The sequence below is a fragment of the Lactuca sativa genome, chromosome 7, assembly GCF_002870075.4.
Source record: "Lactuca sativa cultivar Salinas chromosome 7, Lsat_Salinas_v11, whole genome shotgun sequence".
In the NCBI taxonomy this organism is placed as follows: Eukaryota; Viridiplantae; Streptophyta; class Magnoliopsida; order Asterales; family Asteraceae; genus Lactuca; species Lactuca sativa.
This window is the reverse complement of record NC_056629.2, coordinates 140,361,551-140,371,078: the sequence shown is the minus strand read 5'-3', so window position 1 is coordinate 140,371,078 and position 9,528 is coordinate 140,361,551.

Below are 9,528 nucleotides of genomic sequence, written 5' to 3'. Positions count from 1 at the left end.
ATGAAAATGATGGTGAGGAAACACTTTCACTAAGTAGATTTTAGCTAGATAGCAATTGTGATATTTGCATTCTCAAAGTCGTTAGTGGAGCGTGTGTGGTTTACCGGCACACTAACCTGGACTTGTGAGAAGTGGCAAAAAGGTCTAACCATTATGATTACGGCATCCCTCTTCATAATTGTTTAGACACACAAGTGTGCTATCTAAGAGAAGGTGTATGATTTTGATAAAGTTTTATCAAAACAATCTAGTAACAGAAATCTGAACTTTGGTAAGAAAGTCAATGAAGTATTGATTTCTAGAAGTCCAGCTGATTTCTGAGTACATGTCAAAGCTAGTGGGAGCATAAGTGTTATGCTAATAATCATCATGTTAGTGGGAGCATGATAATTATGAGAAGTATTGCAAGTTAGCAATGTTAATTATAGAAAACAAAGGTTTCAATTGGGAAAAGTTGTTTTGCTATAATTAAGGGAGAGGAAATTATACTTCATCTCAAATCTATAAGCTTAGATCGTGAGGTTTTAATCATTTAGTCAAGGATATAGTTTTAATCATTTAGTCAAGGATATATATGAATTTCATGTTGGAATGGCTCAACATAAGGAAATTTTGTATATGAGTCCATTATTTGCGTTCTAAAATTCGATTATGATTACGGCATCGCTTTTCATAATCTGAATTATGAGAACTTGGCAAAGTGAAATGGAAATGTTATAGCAAAAGACTGGTTTAGTCTTTATGTGAGACATCATGAATCGATTCTCATATGCTTCAGATATAGGATCGATTACATGTGCTATATTCATCCTTTCTAAAATTTTCCAAATGCCTGGGGCATTAAGAAGGGAAAAGATTTAGAACTGGATATGACTAAAAGGATTAAACAATTGTCGAGGACAATCTAAGGTTTACCAAAGATTGGTTGCTCAAGGACAGTTGGAAGTATAGTGATAATTCTGGAAGGACCATATTGACATAGTCTGTAAGGAGGCAACTCTTGTTCAGAAGTGATAGTCAAAATCTGGAAATGTTTCAAAGTTAGTTTTTTCAATCTGTTTAAGATTAGGAAACTTAATGCAAGAAGGATGTTTCTAAGGAGCTGATCTCCTTTGGAATACTCTGTAATGATTTTTGTCAAGTCTTTCTGACTTTGTGCATAATCATTACAAGAGGATCAATGCATATAAGTTTATAATCTAACAGATTTCAGTAAATGGCATGAGTTTGGAATTCTTGCATTTGCAGTAAGGATTTGGGAGTGTGAAAAGAGAATCATTGAAGTTATGTTCAATTGATCTAGTTCACAAAGTAAAGATCAAATGACAAACATAGTATGCATACTTGGTGTGTGGCATGACTAGTGTTTAGAAAACATAGTGTACATGCTTGGAGCATGGGACAGCTATTGTTTTAAATTCAAGAATAAAGTTGATAGCTGAAACAGTATACAATGAATAATGTGTAATCATATGGTGATAAATAAAAGGTGTTTTATTTATGTTCATAGGTTTTGATACCATATTGGATTCAATTATTATTGTGTTTCACTTTGCATGTTTTGATTTCCCGAATAAACTGGGTTATTCTTCTGGAATGACTAAGTTATTCAAACCATCCACAGTCGGTCATATGTTGGAAGTAGATATGAATTAAGACTGTCATGGGTTGGCTTGTAGAGGTCTAAGGTGTTGGACAAAGGGCTACAACACTCATGAGTGCCCATAAGTTCTGAGTATTGGATTCAACCCGCGCTCATTGGAATCACTTCATGGATTTTATCACGAGTGATCATGAGACGATAATATCTTATATTCTTCAAACCTAGAGATATGAGTTGTTACTATGAGTTGGTTGTACATTGATTGCACGAAAACGCATTTGGTAACTCGGTGCTATAAAACGTGCCTTTGTGTATGATTCAACAAGTAGTAGAACAAGCCATATGAGTCGAAGTTTATCCATTCCTTTTACCTTCGGAATAAAAGCGATATCTGTGGGCCCCTCGATGATTTGATGATGACAAATGGAAGTGCTCGAACGGGCCAGGACTGATTTGATTTGTTCAATTAGTCATTCGTCATAGATCGGAAATCGGGAAACAACAAATGGACAGAGAGAATGATTATAATCCATGTCTCAGTCCATATGATATCTAGAATGGAGGAATATATGATCCCTTATCTAATGGACAAGTTCATTGACAAGATCAGAGTTCGATAGCGGCTTTAAGAGCAACGATTGCCAGTTAGGTTTGAAGTCATACGCAATAATAGTTTTAGACTTATCCAAGTGGGAGATTGTTGGATTAATGTCTAAGTCCATAACTATATTTGATATGTACTTGACCCGACCCGGCATGGTCCATTTGGGTTGCACTTCACCGACACAATTTATATGGATAATCTTTTGAGAATAGTATGTTTATGATTAATATTAATATATTATAAGTTCTAATATATTAATATGGAATCATATTATTTAACTAGTATTGATCAAGAATTAATTTATAATTAATTTAGTGATCAAAAGGAACTAATTAAATATGGACTCTTATATATATGGAATGGGCCAAGTTCATTTAGGTTGGGCTAAGCTTTCATGGATAGTCCATGGAGTGTTTAACCCATGGATCCTAGGAAATGAAAGGTCATGGGTATTAGGGTTTAACCCTAATCCTCCACACTATATAAAGATGTCCTTGGTTGGTGAAATGGGCACTAGTGTGGTACACTAAGAAGGGCTAGCCAATTCTCTAGAGAGAACCAAGTATCCATATTCTCTAAAGTCTTCCAAGGTGTCTTCGTGATTTATGATTCCACTTGAGGCTTCCACACTATTGGGGCTAAGCTCTTAAAGCTTGAAGACATCAAGCTACATCAAAAGGTATGTCATCTAACTAGTACTTTGTAGATTAAGAACATCATAATATGCTAGTTAGGATTAAAGCCTTGGAAAGTTCTTATTTGCATGTATAATAGAGAAAACATAGATCCAAGGTTTATAGGGTTGCATGTACACCATAGGAGTGTTAGAATGCTCATAACCCAACATAGACCTGGCTGCTGAACAAAACCCTGAACCCATCCTGGTGTCCTCCCAATAGATAACCAGTTCTCCCCCACTTGGGGTTTGAACTATCACGCATTGGCCCTCACAATCAATCATGACACCAAACCGGCTCAGCCAATCCATGCCCACAATCATGCAAACATCCCCCATGGGAATATGGATCAGATCGATCGGATAAGGCACCCCGAATATCTCCAATACACAACCCTAAATTACAGATGATGCAGAAAACCCATGTTCGTTGATGACAAAAACCCGCACTGGACACTCTAACTCCCTAATAGGCATATCAAACTCTCAACGAATGAGATACAAAGGACTGACGCGCACCTAAGTTAAACAACACAAGATCAGGCAAAGAGTTCACTAGGAATGTACCTAACAGAGGCATATATAAGCATAACACAAAACATAATCAACATAATAATGAATAGTTACATACCAGTCACAACATCTGGAGCTGCTCTGGCCTCAATGGCAGTGAGTTGAAAAGCACAACCCTGAGCCGTCGAGGGCTCTGCCCTCCCCTGGCACCCATCGGTGATCCTTAAAGTAACTGGCGTCGGGGCCTGTGTCGGCTTGGCAACGAGCAATAGACAGTTGACATTCATATGGCCAACCTGATCACAATGATAGCAAATCCTGGAACTCGGAGCTGGGGTCGGCTGGCTGCAATCCCTCGCATAGTGCCCCTCATTGCCATATTTGTAGCATCTACTGACTGGGCGACAAGCTCCCTCATGAACCTTGTCGCACTTTCCACAAGTACGGCCCCTATGTCCTCCCGATCTAGAATCAACGGCCTTGAACCGCTTCGGCGTAGGTTGCGACTGCATCGAGGCCGGTCTCTGCTCCCTCAACTGAAGCTCTATCTCAATCTCATGCTGCATGGCGGCCTCCTGCAAGTCCAACAAGGTATCATAACGTTGGGTGGAAACAATCTGCCTGATATCTGTCTTGAGCATGCTCAAGTAACGGGTCATCTGATCCTACTCAGGAGCAAACTCAAGGCAAAACATGGCCCTCTTTATGAACATCCTGGTAATCTCCATCACCGACTTTGTCCCCTACCTCAAATCCAAACACTCTTGGGCCAATCTCTCGCGTGGCACATATCTAGCACGTAACATCTCCGAGAACTGCTCCCATGGCATAGCAACTCTCTACTTAGTATAATACTATCTCGTAACAAGTCTCCACCAATCCTTCACTCTGAACCTCGGAAGGTTCACAACGCACCTAACCTTCTGGTCAGTTGGGAAAGAGCAGGTAAAAAAGCATCCCTCAACATCAAATAGCCACCTCATGTCTACGATTGGGTCCTAAAATACATCAAAAGTTGAGGGCTTCATATTGTCAAAGTCCTGATACTGAAAACCCCGCCCGGTACTAATCCCTGCAGCCGCGACGACTGCGGTAGCTGCAGCAGCAGCAGCCTTAGACAAAGCAACATATTTGTCATCAAAGAACTCCATCATCACGGTCTTGATAAAATCAAACAACTCTGATATCTTCCCCCTGACAATGGCCACAACCTCCTCATGGAGAATCTCCCTAGTCCTATTCTCTGACACACCTGGTCCACCCTGACTGTCAGCTCCTGATCCAGACCCAGATCCAACCTCAAGTCGTCTCGTTGTCACCATACAGAAAATATACCAAGGAGATATCAGATAACACACACATAACAATATGGGAACCAACTCCCAACAATGCCCTACGGGTTGTAACTTCCCTGTTACGCGTACGTGTCCTGTGCTTTCAGTAGTACGGGCCCATACTACCTTCCACACCTACCCGTATTTGTCTTAAGGATCATCACAACGACCCTAACAATACATACTAGCATACACATATACAAAATCCTCACATCCTAGAGGAATACTACACATCTCGAAACTCACCAGCTGACCCCACACAACTCATTCTACTACTAACTTCCACACGACCCTCCCTTGGTGCGAGACAGCTATCGCATGAATACAATCACATGTCGCACAGTTTAAACAATCTTAGACTAAAAGATTCAATCCTACAATGGTTAGACTCAGACAAGAGGTACGCATCATGACCAAATCTCTTATCCTAAGATCATTTAAACCATGTAGCATGTGACTTAGCGTATTCACTCAATAGCTAGTTCACACGCGAAAGAGTCATACGGCAATCAATCAAGTACTCTACAAGAGATAAGACATCATATATCAGGCAATTCTATCATGCAGCTTCTGAAGATCCCTATCCTATTACTAGCATATTGTTCTAACATATCATGACATAATCTCAATTAACTATGTGGTAATTTGGAGTCTACTTACTGGCTCCAGAGGATTACACACCTTGCATCCTCCTCAATTATTTTGAAAACCATTTGAAAATTGTTCTAAAATCTTTTTCCTTAGTTTGAGACTGGATTTAAACTTTTAAAACCAACCCACAAATCACCATTGTTTACAATTTAGTTTTCAAAACATGTTTAATATCAGAGTTTTCCCAATATCATAAATCCAAAACATAAGGATGTGCACGATCACGCCTTCGCCTTCTCGCGATCATCTGAGGTACCTGAAACATAGTCCAAAACTATAAGCCAACGCTTAGTGAGCTTACCCCCAAAGTACCAACACACAAAACATATATCAATAACAAACAACACGCATACAGAGCCTTCAACATGACTAGGCCGCCTTACAGGCCTTCAGCCTATCTAGACCGCTCTTCGGGCCTTCGGCCTGACTGGACTGCCTCGCAGGGCCTACAATCTATCCGATCCGCCCTGGGTGTCTTATTGTTATTGTTATTGTTATTGTTATTTATTTATTTATTTATTTATTATTATTATTATTAATCATTTTTTTAAAATTCAATTTCACTTTTAAAAAAACCAAACCAAATATATCTAAGGTATCTTTATGCTTAATCGTGTAGATCGTTGCTTAATAAGGTATCTTTATGTTGATTATTATTATTATTATTATTATTATTATTATTATTATTATTATTAATCATTTTTTAAAAATTCAATGTCACTTTTAAAAAAACCAAGCCAAATATATCTAATGTATCTTTATGCTTAATCGTGTAGATCGTTGCTTAATAAGGTATCTTTATGTTGATTATTATTATTATTATTATTATTATTATTATTATTATTATTATTATTATTATTATTATTAATCATTTTTTAAAAATTCAATTTCACTTTTAAAAAAACCAAACCAAATATATCTAAGGTGTCTTTATGCTTAATCGTGTAGATCGTTGCTTAATAAGGTATCTTTATGTTTAATCGTGTAGATCATTGCTTAATAAGGTATCTTTATGATTAATCATGCAAATTGTTGCTTAAGGAATATGTATGTTTAACTAAGGCCCAATAATACGATCTTTCTCTGGAAACCATCGTGCCCATCCTCTCCCTCTCCCTGGGCTCTTCCTCTGTGTGAATCAGCTCCGGTCGTGGCTGCCAACAACATCTATTTCATTCTTCGTCTACATCACCTCTTTCTAAGGTATCTTTATGCTTCCTTTCATGTAGATCGTTGCTTAAACAATATGTATGTTTTGATTCCATAACTAGTGATTATCAACTTACATATTCCTGATCTCGCCGCTTGAGAATTAAGGTATGAAATTTCTAATTTGTTCGACTTATGTGACTATACTTTCAGATTTCTAGGAACCTCTCCTTGCAAAATTTTGAAATGTGAAGTAGTTTTGTCCACTGCGTACCAAATACAGTCCCCTAGTTTATTGTTAGAAAACTTAGATATGTTTCATATACACTGCACTTTATAAGCCTTATCTCACTAGCAGTCTGATGGAGAAAATTGAATAACCACAGAATTCCATTTCCTCTCCCGTCTTCCACTGATCTGCGTGTGTACAGGCCTGATTTTTTCTTTTTAGCATGACTTTCACCGTAGCAATAGATGTTTTTGTTTGTATTCTATCATTTCATTATATTATTCCAAGTTTTAAATTATTTGTTGTTAAGTTGTTGTTTACAACGATTTGATTTATGCAAACTATTAGGTTTTTCCATAACTTGATAATTGTTAAACTTTGATCCTGTGGATGTGGATGTATTGTACTTGAAAATTTCTTGTCATGTTTATGGAAAAACAAGGATTGAACACTCTGTCAGTTGGTCAAGATTCACCTACAAACTATTCCAACCCTTTATGTATTCCTGATTGTACCTGCTATAAGCACAACACTTTTATTGATTTCACCCAAAATCATGAGGATATACTATCTAAGTTGAAAGGACATTGCATACACCTATATATTGAGGTGACAACATATGTGGGTAGGTAGATGGTTGAAGGTAATAGTAGCCATACCCCAAGTTGTTGGAGGGGGAAAGGTTAGAAAAATAACCCAACCCTTTGTGCAGCAGAAACATTCTCCTATTGGAATCTATTCATGTAATAATGTATGCTCCATTTCTTTGAATAACATGAAGGTTCAACTATGGTTGCATCTTTTATGTAGACAATATAGTTGTTATTTATGCTTTAAAGGTTCACCTAAAGATTATCGATAAAGATATCAAATCCCAACAGGAAGGAACAAAATCAAGTATTAGAAGACAGGTCGATGGAAGCTGTTTCTTACCTGGTTTGAAGCTCACGACAGAGATACATGATCGCAGATCCGCAAATGGCTAACTGTATAACGCATGAAGCAGTAGTGCAACACTATAATAGAATTATGCTTTTCAAAATCCTAAAATAGTACTTTAGATAAATTAAGTGATTGGAGGAGAAAGTATGTGAGATCAATCGATGATAGAAACTAACTATGTAGTTACCACGAAACAAAAATTCAATGATCAACAAATACACAGTCTAGGAATCTACAACAGGAATCTACAGCAGATCGTCTGCGAGGTCGAGAAGAGGATCCAAACGAGAAAAATGAAGAAGAATCTCTAAGTACCCATGGTCTAATGTTAATGTATTCCCGTCCCCATTACTAGTTTCTAGATTTTCTTGGTCTAGATTAATACTTTTCTAAATGTATTTGTAAATGGAGACTATGGGGGTGTTTGGGAGTGCTTTTTAGTCTCAAAAATGCCTTTTGGGATAAGTCGTTATTGACTTATAGTTTTTTGGAAAATGAGATTTATAAAAATGTTTGGATTAACTTTTGTCCGATTTGATAATTATGTTTTTTTTGTGCAATAGACCATTTAACTTTTACCGTGCTTGTCAATCACACCATTATGGTTAGTTTTTAACCATTCATCCGTTAACCAGTTGTTTTAAATTACACGAATAACCCTTATGGTTTAAATTTCTTTCGTAGTTGGTCCTTTACCAACATTATTCATCACTGACACCACCGCCGTTCACTTCCGGCGGCCACCACCGTTCACCTCTGGCAGCCACCATAGTTTATCTCCGACAAGTCTTAATCTTCTCTCTTTCTTGTTCTCTCTCTAAAGATTTCAACAAGTAGAAGTGACCCAATAATCCAATATTGTAACCTTATGAATTCAACCTTTATAAAAGGAGAGATAAGAAAATACAGAAGGTAATAACATCATAGGAACGAATAATTTTGCTTTTTATTTCCTATAATTGAATTCTATGAATTTGTGTGTGTGTGTGTGCTTGTGTGATTATTGATTCCATCAAGTAAAAGAGGATTTGCTTTAGAAACTATGTGTCTTCTACTTCAAGCACTGACAAAGCTTTTAATAACTATATCAGCTTTGAAATTGCAACACTTGGAAAGGTAACAACTCCCAACAGAATCCTTGATGAAGCACGCCTAATATGATAAACACCAAAGAGAAATATACAAATTAGTAATAATCCATTCAGCTCAATAATCTTAAGATGAACCCAATCAACCTGAATTCCATCAAAATAAGGATAGAAATTTGAAATTTGTAGAGTAGTTCCTTTACAACCAAAGAAGAATATCCAAATAAATTAATCAAACTATAAGGGATTTGAGGTTTAATGACTAATGTGTGAAAAAATCATTAAATTCATCTGTTCAAATAAACATATGATTTAGTTGAAAGAAACAACATTGTCACGCTTTGTTCAGGTATAAATCATTTTTAAAAAATATTGGATTTTGTGGGAACTCGACGAGTTGGGGAGCTCCAACTCGTCGTGATGAGAATTTTTTGGTCGCGGGTTTTTATGGCCCAACTCGACGATTTGGGGAGTCCCAACTCGACGAGTTGGAGGCTAAAGATGAAACCCTAATTTTAGGGTGTTGCACCTTATTTAAAGGACTTAACCCCCTTGGCTAGCCTCCTTACCAACCTCCCTTTGCTCAGAAACCCTAAGTTCGTTTATCCTTTCAAGATTGAGTGTGTGAGAGCTTTGAGAATTGATTTTGGTGGTTCTTTGGAAGGAGCTTGGAAGTTGGAAACATCTAGCTTAGAAGAAGGACTATAGATCCAAAAACTCTTCACCAATAGCAGTCTTC